The 20,162-nt window shown below is 41.0% G+C and overlaps 1 protein-coding gene across 3 annotated transcripts in view; it reads left to right on the top strand.

The window, feature by feature from the left end:
• The window catches only part of LOC125884963 (FERM, ARHGEF and pleckstrin domain-containing protein 1-like), a 78,918-nt gene that overhangs the window by 20,071 nt on the left and 38,685 nt on the right, over positions 1 to 20,162 (top strand). The gene's annotated exons all lie outside the window — the stretch shown is intronic.

The following is a 20,162-nucleotide window of genomic DNA, read 5'->3' as shown; positions in this document are numbered from 1 at the left end:
TTTCCATATGTAGCTGTGTGACCAAATATACAAATTATAGGAAAATATGAACTGTATATTCTGTGTGACTTCACACTTCATACTTGTGCCTGATTTTCCAAAGCTTTAGTAATAAAACTAGCCTATACTCTGACACTCTGTCCAACTTCTCATTTTCATCAAACCAAAATAATTAGGGATGCAGTATGATATCGGTATTTTATCAGAATTAGCCAACATGCTTTTTCTTATTTTGCGTAATAAGTGAATATTACATACATTGAAAAGTATATTTCCTGTCTCCATCTGCTGGTAGGCCATCACGACAAGAGTACATCTGCATAATATGTTGATAATTCCACCACAGAGGAGACTTGATGATCACTAAAATTAGACGGAAAAAAAGTGGATATATAGATATCGGTATCGGTTATTGGTCAAATAAGTTGTAATATATCGGCACATCAGATATCGGCATAAAATCCAATATCGTGCATCCCTAAAAATGATTTTATTTTCAAGGTACTGTTATCTTATTCTTGCTCAGTCATGCTACCATGGACACACATGTGTTTTTCCCTTTAGTGTGGCCAGTTAAATCAGTTGGCACAAGTTATGATACGTGTAAATTTAAAAATATACAATGCAGGATTTTCTCAGTCATCACTTATGACCCACTAGGTGTGTGTCGCAGTGTATTCTGCCCTCTGATTGCATTTTTTAAATTTTCTTCTTATTGTCTGTGTTCAGGATGTTTGTGGGCGTGTACCCTCACAGCGCTCAGGTGAGGTCGGGCCTTTATAGAAAGGTAGAGACCAGGTGGCAGACTATGAGCAGCAGGCATCAAGAGACACAGGGCTGAGTGGAAAAGCCAAATGAGAGTGTATCTGGGGCTGGCTTTTACTTTCGCTTTCCCTTGGGAGTGTGTTTACAAAGAGCGACCAACAATCCTGCATGGTATACCTTTAATGGTTGTCATGGTGATAGAAACCAGTGCATGACTCCTGGGTCAAACAGTTCATTAACAGAGATGGAGCAACCAATTAAAGTTGCTATATAAATCAGTATACTATACTTTGTATTCTGTATCAAACAAAAAAAATCTCTGGGAGCCTGTTTGGTGTCCCAAACCCCACGTTTGAGAGACATGTGGATGCAGCGAGCTTACATCCAGAGTCTCACACAGAGGAACTGTGCAGTATTATGTAATGGCTGGCATTCACTGTCTCATTCCTGTGGTCGGAGACCTCAGAGAGGGCCTTCTAACTGACTTCCCTCTCAACTACTTCTCTGTATTTTTCCCTCTGTCACTGACCTCAGAGTTTGACCTGCCTGTGGAGCAAATGAAGAGAGCTTCCTCATGAAGTATCACACTGTCATAAGTTCAAAACATTGAGCTGGAAACATTGCGTCTCTTGCCTTCTATTTGCAACAAGTCAGAGTAAGACGTGAACAAGAAGGTGCTGTATGACTGTTGCGCTGTTTCAGCAGAAGCTTTTCCCTTTGCTGTAAAGGTGGGTGTGTGCATATGGAGCCACGTGGAAGCATTTAGACATGCTAAGTTCAAAGACAGGGCCACAGACGCAGCTGCCTCCTAGCTAGGAAGGAGGGAACCGAGCGAACGAGACAGAGAGATTATTACTCAGTGAGTGGAAGGCTATTGCTGATGGAGAAACAATTACGGCGAGATTGTCCCTGAATGGGAGCGGGACGGGGGAAGGAAATAAACGAAGGGGGCCCCGCTGAGGGGGGAAAAAGAGACACGGGGTTACGCTCGCTGTGATAGAGAAAGAGGGGGATGGCAGCACCGGGGGAGAGGGAGAAAGATGCATGCAGACACACATCCGTCTCCCACTGAAGCCTTTTTGCAGTGCGCGAGTGAGCAAACACTGTCCGCTCTGCCTGGCTGCAGATGGGATTTTTTTGTGTGTAACTGCAGTGAATGAGGTCCCCAGTGAGGAGGCTAGTGGAGCCAGCAGTGGAAGAGCTACTGGGCCTCATTTAGGGTAATGACTGTACCTCTGTTTCACTGTGGTACACCAAATTAGTAGTTTCTGTGGGTAACAAGTGTGGAGCTGTCTTGTCAGTCCATTCACACGGCTTGGATATTGATTATTTCCTCTGTTTGACTGGACTTATGTAACTCAGATTCTTACCGTGCTGTAATAATAATGTCTCACCCTCCTTGTCAATCCAGTTTGGCATGGCAGTGTTGTTGTTTTAAACACAATGGGAAATTAACATGAGCCAAATGCTGGTAGCTTTATCATCACCGCCAGATACCCTGGAAGGAAGCCAAAACTCATTTGGAGCTCCTGTTGTGTTTAAAAAATGAATCTAGTCGAGGTAGAAAATAGTAGCAGCACTAGGGTATACATGTTGGACACAGGCTTCAGGCAGCACTCCTGTTTTTCCTAATCAAATCATTCCCAGTGCATTATTATGAGGTTTGGCCGCTGATGTTCCCTCCCCTCCACCTGAAAAGTAAAACCTAATTTGATGTGTAGTTATTAAGTTTGTGGCTCGTCTTCCCAGCTGTCTCTGCTGCCGTAAATCTGCACCCCATGATGTACTGTAATAATAGTTTGTGTCAGGGTTTTCCCTTGGCATGGGTGATAAAGTCGTTGGTAGGTTGCTTGTGGTTGAGGAGTGAGGGCTTGAATTCTCTCCAGAAACACACCACCTATTAGAGAGTTAAACTACAGGAGTACGATGATGACGTGGGAACAAACATTTCCAGTCACCTCTCCGTCAGCTCCACTGCATTTGTGCTAAATTTATGCTTTTATGTGTGTTTTGCGAGTGTAGATGGTGCTTATTGTGGTTGGTGATGGATGGTAGTGGAGTGTGGCTGCGAGTCAATCAGTGGCATGAGGAAATCAACCAGTCTGTAAACTCTCCTCTAATGTGACTGCTCGCTGGGCAGGCCGCAGTTTTCAAATGTAAACCGCAGTAAACACTGAGGAGAAGATGGAGGAGACAGGCATCAGCTACAAGCCGAACAGCTGGACAAAGCAACACCATCTCTGTGTCAATCTCTGCGTACACATCAGAGGCACCGTGGCAAGTTTGTCCTTCTCACATGTAGCACGCAAAAGGAGTCTTGGTTTAGGCGAGGAGTGGTGCTTGGAGAGAGCATAATTGTGAAGACCTCCTGCATTCACACGTGGGCACAATTGGACATTACTAACTTTGTACTTAAGAAGATGAAGATAGACTTTTACATTTGCATTCTCACATAAAGATTCTCCAGGTAATGTCTCGATCATTTCAGGTTTTCAGAGCATGTGTGAAAGGAGCTAAACTCTAGCTGAGATCCTGAACACGCAGCTCCTTCTGCCAGACTAGCACCCTGCTTGCCATTGTAGAAGTGCACGGTAATAAAGTGGATGGCCTCTGTGCTTGCGTCAGTTTCTCAGGGGGTATCAGGAACTAAAATGATCTTGGCTAAATGACGCTGATGAAAAAACACTTTGCAACCATGTGACTCTATTCTGGTATGCCAATCTGATAGAGCAGAGGAGTCTGGAGAAAGACAGGAGTGTAGGCGTGTACTTGATGGTGAATGAGGACTGGTGTGACAGTCAGAGTGTGAGGTCCTGTCCTGTTCCTGCTCACCTTGCACCACAAGACTATGGATCACTGCTACATCTGTGTGAGATCTGAACTTTTGTTTGGTATGCAGTTTTAATTTTTCCCTAATTATTTAGGATCCGTAGGACCTGATAAGTATAAAAAACTCAACATTGTCAATGACAGTTAGGTCCCAGATGAGTACTTCCTAATTATAAACAGTGTCACAGCTCGTTACTGTCGCTGAAATTGGTCAAATGTGTTGCCATATCAAACTGTAAACATTATTAATCATAAATAAACAAGCTTCAACCATACAATGTGATCAGGTTTTGGACCTTGTCCACTTCTGTGTCGGGATCGGCTGCAGACTGACTTGGCAGAGATGGCTGCCATCTTGTTTTAACATGGATTAGTGTATTGTGCTCTTACTACCACTAGATGGCACAAAAAAGTGTCCAGGAACGAGGACAACAGGTCTGAGTTAAGTATGAAGTCAAGTAAACCCAAAATGTGATGTCCTCATTTGAGGTCACAGGGTCTCAGGAGGATATGCCGTTCAGAGGCAGCTGCAGAGTGAAGCGCTGCCCATGTTCAGGAGGAGTGAGCATGTGGTCGTCTTGTTGAGGTCAAAACATGTAAAAAAAACTATGACGCATACACGTTGAAGGAGCTGACAGGATCACATTTCATTGGAGTTGTACCTTGTATGATTTCATGAGACAAATAAATGATTAATGGTTTGCTTTTGGGTTGCATCAGTTTTCATCATGCACTTATTATGTTATTTGGAGAGTGACGTGTATTGGAACTAAGCGATGGGAACCAGTCTTTTTTAATTAGAAAAGAAATGCGTAAGTGGGCCTGCTAAGAGTTTAGAAAGCCGCTTAAACCCCAAGTGTCAGCTTCAGTATCCTAAATGAGATTTCTCCCCCTTGATAAGAGTTAACCATGGCTCCTTATTAAACCTTTCTAAGGCCTCACTCAATCTCTGTCGCAGATCTGGACCAAGCCCTGTAACTTCACCCCTAAGTCTTTGGACGTCGTTGTTGAGTGTGTGTGTTGGGAGCATGCTGCACTGGGTTCTCTCTCAATAGGTGAAGTGTTCCTTAATCTCTTCCCTCGTCTCCGCTCTGGATGTTTTCCAGGAGCCTCAGTGGAATTCAATGGCGTCTCCCCTGCTGTGTCCCTGAGTCTCCAGCCGTTTGTTTCTCTGAGAAACTAGCGGAGGAATGCAGCCTGAAATGTGATGTTTGGGAGGCAAAGGTGTTTTGGTTTTCACCTCTCTCCACCTTTCTGTTTTTTCTCTGACTCGTATCATCACTCTTTTTTTCCTCTTTCTCTCAGATTTCATGCCCCTCCCTCCGTCGAGCCTTACCATCTCATCATTCCCATCATAATTCACTGCAGACTTTTGAGGGGGCTGTTCCTTTAAAGCCCTAATTGGGAATTTCCAGTGTTGTGTCCCCTGATAAATCACTGTCACTTCCCTGCTGGCTCAGCTGTGATTGATTTATGTGATTGAAGTGTGTTTGTTCTCACTCTTAAAAGGATTGAGTGATGCTTTTTAACTTATCTGTGCTGTTTGGAAGCATTTCATTTGAAGTTGAGCAGCTTCAGAGATTGTGAAGTTTCTGTTTATGGTAATATATGCGTGTTGATTGACATGCTTTGATGTCACCGAGATATCCAGTTTTAATTACACTGAAGATTTTTGTCTGTGGCATAATTAAAATTCTGTTGCTGACTTGTAAATCATCTGTGTATCCTCATTACCACACACACATATGTGTTTACCGCAGGCATAGTTTAATTATTCAATTGTGTTTCCACACCCTTTGGTTGGCTGGTAATTCATCTGTTTCAGCAACACGTGCAACGCACAAACAAAAACACATGCCAAGCTTAGGCATCTGTGACTGGCTTTTAATGGCTGGGTCTTTGCTGCGAGGTTAAACGGGGTGAGGAACCCAAAGCTCTTAAGACGACTGCAGCAAAAGTATCTGCGCTTTTATGATGCTGTTGAGCTGCTGTTGCTTCTGAAGTCATAAAAAAAGTTGTAACATAAAGTATAAATGGATGTTTATGTCTTATTCCTTGTCTTCCATTTGGGAGATAATTATGCTCTTGGTTTTTAAACTACACATCCCATGACGCTTTGGGGACATGGGCGGATAATGGAACAGTGGGTCCCTGAGCACAGATACACAAAGGGCCCCGCCTCCTTTTCTACACATGTGTAAGACACACAGACTTTGTGGGGGTTCAGGCTGATCTCATAAACTGTTTGTACATTTTCTAACGAAAAGTAACGCACCCAAATGCGTACATATCCCACGTATTTTGGAAGGCTGCAGTCACGTGACCATTGTGCTGATGGATTAAACAGGAAGTGATCGGGTTGGAATGGCGGCTTTGCTTGGTGTGTTGGGAACCATGTAAACTTTAAGTCATTTAAGTTATGTCCTCGTCATAAGTAAGCACATAACTTTGATGTCAGGGACGTAACATCGTTCAGGGGCCGCTAATTTGTAGAATAACTTACAAACTGTTGTGTGCTCATCTTTGTAGGATGTCATACGAACTGTTCTATGAGGATATGTTGGGTTGTTTGGTCTCTTTGTGTCTTTTTTGGTTGTTTTGTCTCTCTTAATAGTTATTTTGTCTCCCTGTGTGGTTGTTTTGTATCTTGTTGTAGTCGATTGGGAGTCTTTGAGGTAAAATTGTACCTTTCTGAGGTAATTTTGTGTCTTTTTTTTGTTGTTGTTTTCTATCACTTTGGGGTCATTTTATGTTGCCATGAGGTGGTTTTCTGCCTTTTTGTGGTTGTTTTGCACATCTTTGTAGCTAATTTGTGTATCCTTATGGTTGTTTTGTCTATTTTTTTAGTCATTTTGTGTCTCTTTGTGGTTATTCTACCGTTTTTGTAGTTGTTTTGCCCATATTTGGACCCCTTGGCCTGTGCTCAGTAAGCCTGTTCAGTAATCTATCCTCAGTTATACTGATGGCTACAATTTGAGCCTGTATTTTGGCAAATTGGCACCATTAGAAGTTAGCTGAATTAGCTATTAGCAGGCCTTGTTTGCAGTGTACCCATGTATATGCAGATAACTATCACTGGATGACTCTAATACTGAAGATAACTTAAAAACGTGAGAAAAACGGAGTTATAAGGAGTGTCTGTTCTTCTGTGGTTTCTAAGCAGAACTATAGATGTATTTTCATAATGGAAATTGAACATAATAGACCAAATCACAATGTTTGTGAACACTAACTTAAAAACTTTAAAAAATCCCAGCTAAAATAATCGAAATCACTTTAATTGTATGCTATATTGAAAATATTTTCACAGCTTTACCTTGCTGTCAGGCAGCTCTTTCCAATGGGGAACTGAAGCGGTTATCTCAAAGCCACCAGACTCCATTGACAAAAACAGTACTTTTACTTTGCAGAACACTGGAGTTGCTGGCCTACCACTGCCTTGATTGGTGAGAGTGTGAGTTAAAGCAGAGAATATATTTAAAATGCAGCGAACGCTTAGACTGATATTCATTTTTTCGGTGGCTTAAATACATTTTACTGCGGCTCCGTTCACAGTAGAACATTGCTTAGCTTTCGTGCCGGTAGGTTCATTTTGTTAAAGATGCCGGCAAAGCAGCACAGTACACAAAGTAAGCACAGCAGAAACATCAGATCGGTTGGACCACTGTTTAACTACATGTCCTTAAACGTTACAGTTATATCTGAAAACGTATCTCCACAATTGAAATCAATTGCCAGTTGTCTACCAGGAAATTACTGTTGTTAACAGGTCGTCACGGTGATTAAGTCTATAATATCTCCAGAGAGTGTAGGTCACACTGAATCTAAAAATATGTGTATCGTGTCTGTGTGTTCAGATTTGACTGTGTTATTGGCATAATTGTGGCTAGTGGAGGCTAAGGGTTTTAACGTACCTTAATGGCCTCTGCGAGCTGTTAGCTGCTGCAGCTCCAACTGCTGACGGTGTCGGTGTCAGTGAGCGCGCCGAATAACACCCTGTGCTGAATCTCTGAAATCTGTGCCTATGTTTGCAAAGCTCTGCCTTAGAGTAGTATTATCAAGGTATAGATAATCTAAGAGTGGGTTGTCTTCCATGACTGATAATTGATCTTTGGCATGTCAGAGCTAAACTATGGATAGTGATGGTGTTGCCACAGCAGCTACAAGTGGACTCTCGTGGTTCTGTAAGACACTTTAGATAAAAGCTTGCACCATTTCCATTTTATCATTCCGTGTCTCGATGGAGCTCCAGAGGCTTTCAGGAGACAAAGCGGCCCTGTTGCAAGATTTACAGACCTCATTATTGCACGAGGCGTTCTACAAACCAACCACCATCCTACACGAGACACCAATTGCTTTTTTTTAATGGAACAACATGTGTTCCCCTCCGCTGCTCGATTTAATTGTCAGCCTCCAGTGTGCTGTGAACACACGCACACACACATGTATGCTGCACACTGAGACACACTGCAGGCATTTTCATCATCCCCCATCAACATGTTGCCAGTTTGATTTCCCACAGTGCCTTGCTGTCACTGCTGACAATGCTTGCAGGTATTTTGCCAACATGCTGTTTATTCAACAGCCCCGTTAGTCATGTGTGTGTCCATCTGTGTGTGTGTGTGTGTGTGTGTGTGTGTGTGGACCCTGAGTCCTCTCCCTTCTGTGGAGGAACTAGCTCTGACGTCTTGCCAGTAGGTTAAGCCGTTTAACCTAATCTGAGCGAGAGGATGTGATTGGTGGACAGTGGAGGAGGGAGGAAGCCTCTCCCAGCTGTCCTGCTGTTAGCTGGTTTTTACTCTTTTAGCTTGAGGGGAAGTCGGGCTGTTTAGGCTGGCGGCGTTCTTTAGCCTCATACCAGGGTGATATTGAAAAAGCAAAACCTGTTCCTGCACTAAATACCCCATCATTCATTCGAACCAGTACCAACAAGCTAAAGTGAAAACTGATTTTCTGTCCCTTGACATATTTGAGCAGTTGCTTGGTTAACCACTGTACAGCACACAGCGGGGATGAAGAACAACAGCAGAGGGATCTTTGTGATTCTCATTTCAGAAGCTGCTTTAGGCAGCATCAAGTAAACCATCACTTCCAAAGCTGAAGAACTAGCAGCCCTGACAGTTACTTTAATATGACACGACTACACCAGATTTTATGGACTACTCTGCTTAGTCCTTTCAGAAAATAGCATGTGTCATGGCTATTAAACGTTGCAGCAACTCTATTATTTTTAGCCTTGGGGAACCACTCCTCAAGTAAATGGTCTCAGACAAAATGATAGCGTGCATACTAATGAATAAAGGAGAAAGAAACACAACAAGACACTTTAAAAAGGCAGCTTTGGATTTAAAGTTAAAGCTTTTTGTTAGAAGGGCCCTGACACACCAGGGTGACGGTCAACCATCGGTCAGTGTCGGGCTGCTGGTAAGCATCTGTGAACCTAGTTTTTGTCGGCCCTTGTTAGCTGTTTTTCAGCTAGATTAGCATGATGAACTAGTGACGAAGACTTTAAGAGAATCACTCTGATTAGTAGTCGACCTAACGTTAGTGACCAGACAGGTCATTAGTCGGCAAGATTTCATTGGTTGCTTAGTCGCTGAATAAAACCCAAACTTGAGACTCTTTTAGGAGCTGCACCTTGTCAAAATAAATCAAACTCTGTATGACTGGACCATGTGGGAATTTAATTTGAAAGGACAGAAGCAGGAAGTGGCCATGCTCAGCAGTCAGACAGGAGTCACGACTAGTCGACTAATGGCCCTAACTATTGGTTGACTAAAAAAATTCTTAGTCAGTGGCAGTTTTGTACATGTTGCTGTAGGGCTGCATGATATGAGCAAAATATGTGATAATGCTGTTGAATATTGCAATAATGATACGATTTGCATTAAATAAACATATTTAAGTGGTAGACCTATTTGATCTTTCAGTATACTGCTGAAACACAACAAATTTCTTGTTGAATTTAAAGATGAAAGGAAATTAGGGCTGGAACTATTGATTATTTTTATTGTTGATTAATTCTTTTCTCCATTAATCACAGAGTGCACCTCCCCAGAAATGTAACTACACGTCGCCTTGACGCAGACCTCTTGTCTATCTCTGTAAGCTGAAACCATTTCCCTCAGTGGAAATAAGCTTTTATTTACTTTTATTTCACAGATAACAAACAATAAATTGTGAAGACAATAAAGCCTCCACAGAAATAGCATTTTAAGTCTTGTGTGTGATTTAGCCTGGCTTCATATGAGCAGAGAGAATCTCCGCTTGTTGCTAGGCTGATTTATACAACGTAAAATGCCATAGGCTTGTGCTAATAACGTTAGCATGTCGTATTTGTTTGGAAAACTTATTTAGTTTAAGACAGTTGTTTTGTCGGTAGACATTGTGAGTTGTAGCCTAATAGAGCCTAATTTTGTAGCGTTACCTTTATTGAATGTTGCTGTTGTCCCTGACTTCATATAAGCAAAGGGAAATCTCTGCTAGCTGCTAGGCTAATTTATGCAATGTAAAATGCCATAGGCTTGTGCTAAAAACATTAGCATGTTGTATTTGTGGGGGAAATGTGTCCAGATAAAGACAAGTGTTTGTCTGTGAATGCTGCGAGTTATAGTGAAGCTGATTTGTGTACTTGTGTTTGAAATTGTCTCTATTAAGCCATGTTTAATGTGTGTTTAATGTGTGTTTTAAATCAACTAAACTTTACAGCACTTCACAGAAACCTCCGCCACCAACTAGTGTTTTGGAGGTGTAACTGCAGAGTGACACAGACACACCACCACACAAGTATAAATGCTCACAACAGCGTGGGCTACGTCGTAGGGTCTGCATAAAGCCAATGCATAATTGTAAATAAATATAATAGATATTTATCCGCCTGTAGTTGTTTGCTCAATTGAATATCAGAAAATGGTGAAAAATATTGATCAGTGTTTCCCAAAGCCCAAGAAGATGTCCTCAGATGTCTTGTTTTGTCCACAACCCTAAGATATTCAGTTTAGTGTCATAAAGGAGGAAAGAAACTTGAAAATATTCACATGTAATAAGCTGGAATCTGAGATTTCTGACTTTTTTTTTTTTTTCTTAAAAAAATATTCAAACCAGTAAATCAATTATCAGTTTAACTGGCGATTAACTCAGTAGTTGACAACACATCAGTTAACTGTTGCTGCTCAAACAAAATTATTTCCAACATTCTTTTATTGAACACTCAACTGAGTTAGAAAGTCTTTCAACTAACTCAAAAAATCTCTTTGTTTGTCTTTTGTGAGGTGTTTATTGTCCATTTTGACATCACAATGATGACAAATTGTGCCGCTTCATGTTGCTGTAACTCAAGCCGTTCTCTCTGTGGATTTTTGGCCCCATTGACCTGCAGTAAAGCAGCAAGACTCAGCACACTCTCTGCTATGAAACCTTCATACTTTCATGATAAGGTCAAACTGTGAACATAAAAAAACTGCTCAGATTTACAGCTCAAATTACTGCTTTGTGTGCACGCTCACAGCCAGGCAGGAGTTGAGTTAAGGTTCAGGTGATGCCCTGGCGCGCTCTCAGCAGGGTGTAACCATCTCTTTCTTTTTCACTCTTCCATTATCTTTCACTTCACTGTCTCCTTGTCATGTAACCTTAAAGTTTTTAGTAACAAATTGATCAATTCCTCAACTTTTTTCCTCTAGAATGGTCAATTTTGGGGTAATTTCTGCTAAATTGTGAGTCTAAAACATCCAGTTACGGTGCAATTTTAAAGTAATATACGAAGCACATTTTTCCCTGCTGGAATTCATAGCGGGGGACTGAAGCAAGAAACTGAACAGCTTTGAGGTGTGTTTTTTTTCCTGTCTTTTCCCCCGTGGAGAGTTCTTATCATCAGTTTCACCCATCTGGTTTCTATCCCTGCTGACATTAGTCTGAGAGCAGGACTACAGAGAAGTGCCTTTCAGACATCCCCCTACTTGCTGCCAGTTTGCCTCAAGTCATCGCCCATTGTTTCATGTCCTAAAAACACAATTGTGCAAAGGAAGTTTGATATCTTGATTCAAATTTCCGTAGTGTTGCAGTGGACCTCATCAGCCAGGTGTAATCTATCATAATCCAAGTTTATAATCTAAATCCAATCCAGTTATGGATACTACAAACGCCATGTGCGTTCACTTTTGGGGATTTCATAGGTCATTTGCATCGGTGACGCTGTGGGGCTCTCAGCACACCACGACAGATGGTGAGAATATTTTACTTGGCCGTGTTCTGCGGGGCAAGACAGGATCCAAGGAAAGGAAGAGCGAAGGAAAATACTGGAAGACAAACAAAGTAATTAATAGGTAAAATATGTGAGTATAGACTTTTATACGGCGAATGGAAAACTGACATGGGTTCTGAGAGGACAGGAGAGTGATATATAGATAGTGCTTTAAGTTACAGACACGCAGAGACTGCTGGTGTGACTGTTTTATGAACTACTAACTTGCTCAGAAGAGGGATAGATGGAGGCCTCTTACTGTAATGAAGCAGCAGTAACAAAAGAAAAGAGTAAAGAGAGAAAGCGAAGTGAAATATATGAAGGTTGTCTTCGCTATAGGCCTCAACGGGCGAAAGGAGACTGGACAGTAGAATAGAGAGAGTAATTACTTTGATATATCCCAGTTGAGCCAGGCACTGACCTTGTAGCATGAGAGAGGACTTGGATTTAAAGGTCCCATACTGTGCTGAATTTCAGGCTCATGCTTGTATTCTGGGTTTCTACTAGAACATGTTTACCTGCTTTAATGTTTAAGAAACAGATTATTTTTCTCATACTGTCTGCCTGAATACACCTGTATTCACCCTCTGTCTGAAATGCTCCATTTTAGCGCCTGTCTCTTTAAGTGCCCCATCCTGAAGAAGTCCTGAATGCTTGCTTAAAGGTCCATGATAAGAATGTTGTCTGTAGTTAATGATCATCTGAAAATAAAAATCTTTTTGTTTTTGTTGTCTCAAAATGACCCGTATATATCTGCATAAGGGGCGGGGCCTTGTGAACGGAGTCTATCATGTTGCACTGCCATATTTCTACAGTAGCTCAGGACAGACAAACCAAACACTGATTCTAGACAGGGCCATTAACGTTTTCATGTCGGCCATCATAGTTAGCAGCACCTCCACGATGAGAGCATCTAAAATAACACAGATTTGTCTAAAGAAGAACTTCTTCCTTCATTGTTTTTACCAGTTTAAATCATCGGTTCCGTGTGTTATAAGAGGAGGAGACCTCTGTGGATGATTATGCTCCTGGTAAAACCCTCCCGAATGTCTGGATCTTAAGTTATCAGAGAAAAAAGTGGAGCACCCATTAGCTTCAACATGTCTTCAACGTGCCAAACAGCATCAGAGATTTATAATGCGAAACTACTTTGTCCAGCGTTTTTACCAGTTTAAATCAACAGGTCTGTTTGATTTGGAGAGGGTGAGACCTCTGCAGATAATGTGGCTTACAGTAAACTCCGCCTGAACGTCTGGATCAGAAATAAAGTGAGCACATATTAAGTTATCAGAGAAAATAGGTGACCACTTGCTGTACTCATTATTCACTCACTCTACAACACAAAACTGCACTTCAAAATAAAAGCTTTGTGCAAGAAATGAACTGTACTTCAAAATAAAGCGTGTTTTTTATAAACTTGACACATTCTCAAGTCATTTGGGGTCAGTTGGGAACCACTGCTCTAAAGTTTAGTTGATTCAAAACACACATTAAACACACATTAAACATGGCTTAATAGTGGACATTTCAAACACAAGTACACAAATCGGCTTCACTATAACTGGCAGCATTCACAGACAAACACTTGCGTTTTGCTGGACACATTTTCCCCACAAATACAACATGCTAACGTTTTTAGCACAAGTCTATGGCATTTTTTACTGTATAAATTAGCCTAGCCCGACGTATAAATCCCAGAAGGATTATAATTTAAAAAAACATAGAAATCTGACTTTTCCCAATATGAATCCTTTAAAGGAAGTAGGAGAGGAAGTGCGCTTGCTGAATCTTTAGTGTTTTTGCAGGGGTACACTGAGGCTGGCTTTGGCAGAAAGACAGTCTGATGAGTAGACAGGCACGTTGACAGCTTACTGGCAAGTGTCCCCGATAGGCAAAGAGCCACAGGAGTCTGGCTGCAGACAAGAGAGTGAGTGAGTCCATAAGAAAGTTCAGACTGACACATTCTCATTTTGGTCCATTCACCATCGATTTGCGTCTTTTCGCTGGCACAGTCGACTTCAGCCTTGTTTATTGCCACTAACACAAACCAGATACACACACTGCGTGGGATCTCCCACAGTCAACCTGTCAGCTGACAGTAATGGATATTTTTATACTCGGTTGTGACACACAACCCCCCCAAACATGCATTTTGTTTCAGGGGCACCACTATAATTTGAGTCTAGTTTGCTGCATGAGTCATCTTATGAAAAGTAAACAAGAAGAGGAAACAGCCGCCGCAGCTGCAGACAGCCTCTGTGACTCTCACTTGCTGAAATATACCCACTTATTTTGGATTTAACAGCAAATTGTAGCAAGGACACACTGGAAAGATGCATTGCAAACAGACATGCTGGTGCTTGTTCCGTTTCCCATGCCTGGAGCTATTTCGATGGCTTCTTAAAGCTTTTGGAAGTATTTTTTGGTCACCAGGCTTAAGCCAGAATCCATTGATGGACAGTTGGTTGTCAAGGCTCACTGCAGGACCTGCAAGCCTTCTAATTATCTTAAAAGACACGAGTGTGAGGCCCAAAAGGACAGCTGTATGAAACTGGACCCTGCCTTTAAGGACGTGACCTTGGCCTTTGCAGGTTGCTTTTACAGTCCAGAGGAAAGTCTGACTTCACAGCGTTCTCAGACTCTTTAATTGCGCGTCTGCATGCGATCACACACGCCAATGAATGTGTCACTGTGTGCATATGCTGCAGAGAAAGCACTCAATATGTCTGGGTTTGCAGAGCATCGTTCCACTTCTGCTAGATGAGACAAAAATCACGCTCCAAGATATGATAAAAATGTGTGCGAGCGATCGAGCACAAGTGTGTGTTTCTGGCCGGCTAAGAAAGGCTCATTGATGGCTGCTGCTGAATGAAGTGATTGTGATTTGAACTGAAAGGACCTCAGTCTGGGCTCCACTGGGCCTAGTCTGCTCTGCTCAGCTGAAACATTTTGACACACATACACAAGTTATTTTTAGACTTTAAAACTCTCAAACTATGACCTTGTTGAAGATTCTCACTTTCCTTATTCGTTTCCCAGGTGGTGCAACACCCAGCCTATTCTTATTCTCCTATTTTATTAGAAACGAAACCTAAATATATCATGCTTGACCTCGGCTGGGTGACCATTTCCTCCTCTGGAGCTGTTGCCAAGATGAGAGCAGATCACGAGAACATGCTGTTCCATTTAAAGTGCCACTTTAATTTAGTAAGCAGCGTCTGCTTGGATTTGCTGGTACATTAAGGTGTTTTTGAGAAGCTTGAACAAACAAACCATAACTACATCACATATTATCTGGGATTTAGTTTGAAACTTTGTAAACAGGTGATCATACAGTATGTAAAGCAAGGAAAAGCACAGTTTGTGCAGCCTGTGTGTTATGAATAAAGATAGTTTTACCCTGAGGTGAAGCTGAAGAGTGCACAGGAGAGCAGCTTTATCTGCCTCTTACACTTTCAGATGGTCCGCGATAGTAATCACTGGAAATAAGTGTGACATTTTAATGCTAAAAATGCCTACTAGAAGAAAGGTTTCATTAAACCGTTTGTAAACACTGCTGTGTCACTTAAATAAACTTATCTCAGGCTGCATTTTGTCACTTTCCTCCGTATTCTCTGAACTATACATTGCTGTAATTTGTCATCTCTTCTGCTCTCTGCATCATTGTGCTACCTTGGGCAAATCCATCACAGTTATTGAGCTTTTTAAAGACACTTTGCTGCATTGACGTTTTGAAGCGGCTGAAGTCAAGGAAAAACTTAACAACAAAGACAATACTCTAATTAATATGGCACCATATGGCAATTCACACCATCTAGACAGGGGTGTGAATTACAATCTGTCAAAATGACGGATGGCCTTCAAAATCTTCCGTCATTGTTAAAAAAAATCTGTCAGTGATGGATAAATATTTTGGTTAACGCAACCACTGAACGTTAATAGACATCGTTATAAGTGCTAGATTTGCAGGAATCAATATGTGCAATACAATCCCACACTGAAATTCAGGCTCTGTCGCCTTGCTTGCAGTGTCACAATATATTCAATCATAACTTCTGTATCATGATACAAATCGTATCCTCAGATTCTCGCCAAAACACAACCCTATTTAGAAAATGCTAGAAGTGCCATAAATCTGTAAAAAGAAGAGGAGTTCCGACACATTTTTCTCATGAAAGAGATTAATGACTTCCCCTCCGCAGCCGGAGAATCCTTGACCTTTTGTCTTGACCATTTAAGACTCGATCATCGCGTGTTATAAAGGGGACTTACTCTGCTGGCGAGGGGGATTAGGGACTGAGCGGTCGGATCGGAAACGTACAGGTATTATCTCAGATAACAGGAAACTACCTGCAGTAGTGATAGGTAATGTTTACTCAGTATTTTGGGTCCTCTTCTGACTGACCAAAGTGGTGAGTAGTGAGTAACATGGCCTCAAACAGGATGAGGGAGTCCTTGGTGTTTTGTTTCACATCATCCCACTTCTCTTTCACTTCCTCTCCCTTCACTTAAAGCAGTGAAAGTGAAATGTTGCAAATTTGGTGACCTTAAATGTGGTTTAGATGTTACAAACCTACTTTTATCATCTCTGAGATAATCAGGCTTCAGAAGTTCAGTTTTGAATATTGAAGCTTCTGTCTTTCATCACTGTGTTGACCAGATTCAGTGAACCTGGCCAGTTACTGTATATTGTTTTAAGAGGTTTGCTTCAGTGCCCAAAAAGAGCTGAATCCATTTGTTTGGGATCCTGGTTCCGTCACTTTGCAGCACTTCTGCTCTCACCTTTTCATTACAGCTTCTTTTCTCACAGTTGAGGTTAAATTTAGGTGTTTGTCCTGCCAGCTTGTTGTCGTGACAGAAAAATTCCAACCAGACTCATGAAATAAGGCTTCAGGTTGTAGCTTCAGGTTTGCCTCAGACTCGATGCTGTCAGACTCGTGACACAGCATGTGTTTGTGACATCGGTGTTATTCTTACTGGTTCTGATATTTAAAGATTTCAGCACCATTCCCTCAATGACATTCTCCTCTGCATTCCAGTGTCTTATATTACATGAATGTGATATGGGATATCTCCCTGATGCATGCACACGGACTCACTGTAGTTATTGGAGAAGGGTTTGCAATAGCTTTTGCCCAAAACATATTTGGAAGTCTCCCTTAGTCTAATTAGGTTCACCTTGTTTGACGTGACCCAAAGCACCCAGGTTTCCACATGTTTTCAGTTTCTTCTTCTTGGCTGCCACAAGTTTGAAAAGTGTTTGTGGTCCCGTCCCTGTCGCTATGTAGGCAACATGGTGACCGTTAAGAAGGGTGAGAACTGTCCAACGAAAATGATGTCCCCAAACGAAAACTCTGTCAGCAATTGTTTTATCTAATAAAATAAAAAGTTTTCAGTCAGTTCATCTCACTTCAGCCATTTTTTGCAGCAGCAAAATGTATCTAGGGGACTGAAAAAACAAATTTTCCCAAACCCTTCGCTGCTCAACTTTGCTTGCTAACTTCAGGGTGAACCCCCTTCACTTTATCAGAAGGTGGCAAGCAAATGGGCTAAACCGTGCACAAATACTCTCTGCTCTGGTTGCCGCAGCCTCACTGTCACGTGTTGCCATCACATGAATGCTCTGTTTCTTGACGCTACACTTGCTACGCACACAATCTGGCACAGAAATGAGGTGCTGGATTCTGCATTGCAATTTGGTCCTATAGGTACCGCTCATATAGGAGCCACTGCCATATTGGCGCTGGGTTTCGGTACTCAACCCTTGTATCAGCGCACCATCTGGGTATTTGTAGTGTGAACACAATCATGCACTCATGCACTCTGTTAGTACAGAAGTATCCGATTTGAGACGCAGCCTAAATCTCGAACATCATACTCGACTATCTTCCTCTAATTGGGTCACATAATGACGCTCTTGTGTCACATCCAAACCCAACATTGTGTTGCAGAAAACTGGACGCTGTATTGTTGAAGATGGATGTATTACTGGAGTTTCATGCAAGACAGAAAGAACAGTTTAAACAGAAAAACAATGCAAATGAGAGACAAAGAAGTTACACAAATAAACGCTGAAGAACGAGCTCTTGAATTCTTTTCCAACCTGTTCTCCCACTACCTCTCCTCTTCTCCCCTCTTAACCTCCTTTAAACCAAGATTACTGCCACCCAGACCTGGATCCTGTCCAAACTCCAGGGATCCTTGAGCTTTGTGACCGTGACATCTGTCAAGTCAAACACCTCCCCACCCCCGTGTCTCTGTCATAACATGTAATGCGCACAGGAAGTCATTCAGCCAGTTTGTATCTTCGCTATCTGACAGCAGAAAAACTGACATGTTGTGATTGACTACTATTGTTGTTTCCAGAGGTCTGGGTAGCGTGAGTGTGTGTGAGCACAGTGTGTGGGTGTGTCCGCACAGACAGACTGACCGCACAGAAACAGATGGACATGCACACACACGGTAGCCAGATGGTGACAGACTTGGCTCACACCTTGGCCTTCACCGCTCTGATTCCTCTCCTGCTCATTTTTCTTCTCTGCTTTCTTTACTCTCTTTGGGCTTTTCCTTTCCAATAATGGTGTAGTTCACAACATCACTTGCTTTATGGCTTTTTTTTTCATGTTGTGAATACTTTAAATCATCAAGACTAATCGTGCTATCTGTCCACTGTTACAGTTTCCATTAATGAAATCAAAAGAGGAGAGATGAGCAAATTTATTTTGAAAAAATGTATAATTTTTGTATCTACTATAAATCAGCCTGTCAGATGAAGGAATGCCTGCCTTCATACTTGACTAGAGCAGCATCAGCCTCCCTGAATGTATAATTGTACAGTGTAACTCTTTAGGGTGGTGCCATTTAGCTCCATCGACCTCAGAGAAAATTATTCTGGGCTAATTTTGGGGTTTGGTTTCACGTGTCTATTTTGGAAATGCTGCAGAGGAGGTTGTTTGATGCTTGTAATGCTCCTGCTGCCCTTTTAACATTTAATCAATAGGGCTGACTGGTAGCGACTCAGTTTTCAGTGGTGGAAGTGACATTTCAACATGTCAAAATGTCATTCTGACATGTTGAAATGTTAATTTAAGATAGAACAATGTTCATGTGTCTTGCCACATTGTCACTCATAGAAGGTACATTTTGACTTTTCAAAACTGATTTACAGATATCTTTAATTTAATTTTAGATAACAGTAATTCATTTTCCCTGGTACGAGCTACAGTTACAGATATCTATAGTTGAATATCCACATGTTGACAAAGGATTGTGACAAGTGAAAATGGGATTTTCCATTTCAGATATCAACAACTGTATTTCTGATATGTCTGACTTATCAGCATACCATTTTGGATATGCGGGTATTGAATTATTAAAGTACAACAAAGCCATTGGTTGACTTTTAAATTGGCATATTTATTTTGAATATATACATATGTCATTGAAGATAACTACAATGATATTTTGACTTGTGGAAATTTCTTTTTGTATATCTAAAATTTAATTTTGACTAGTTATAAAGAGAATTATAGATTTCTCAAATATAATTGGTACTAGTGAGAATATATTTTCCACTAGATTGAATTGCATTTTTGATATCTGAAATGCAATTCTTACTAGTTACAGTTTTAAGCAGACATATCAATAATTTCATTTTGACTTTTGACTTTTTTGACATTTCCACTGGTAAGAAACCAATTAATGATATCAAGAATTAACATTTTGCTTGTCACAATTAAATTTTTGATGTCTGTAATTGAATTTGAGTCGAAGTCAATGGTAAAAAGTAAAGTTGACAAGTTGTAATTACAGATATCTGTGATTGACATTTCCACTGGTAAGAAATAAGTTGTTGATTTCAAGAATTTAAATTTTAAGTTGGGAGAATTAAATTTTTGATGTCTATAATTGAGTTTGAGTAGAAGTCAATGGTAAAAGTGGACTAGTTGTAACTCAGTTACAGCTATCTGCAGTAGACATTTCCACGAATAGGAAACTGATTTTTTGAAATCAAGAATTAACATTTTAACTAGTGAGAACTGAATTTTTGATATCTGTAATTGAGTCTGAATAGAAGTCAATGGTAAAAGTTTACTTGTTTTTTTTTTATAGATATCTAATATTTATATTTCTCACTTTTCAGAAATGAGTTGTTAATGTCAAGAATTAGCATTTAGAATTAGAATTTAATTTGTGAGAATTCAATTTTTGATATGTATTAAGTTTGTAAGCCTCTATTAAGTTTGAGTGGAAGTCAATGATAAAAGTTGACTAGTTGTAATTACAGATATCTACAGTGGACATTTCCACTTGCAAGAAACCAATTGTT

The sequence above is a fragment of the Epinephelus fuscoguttatus genome, linkage group LG24 (assembly GCF_011397635.1).
Source record: "Epinephelus fuscoguttatus linkage group LG24, E.fuscoguttatus.final_Chr_v1".
In the NCBI taxonomy this organism is placed as follows: Eukaryota; Metazoa; Chordata; class Actinopteri; order Perciformes; family Serranidae; genus Epinephelus; species Epinephelus fuscoguttatus.
The sequence above is the reverse complement of the archived record's forward strand: the minus strand, read 5'-3'. Positions and strand labels throughout refer to the sequence as shown.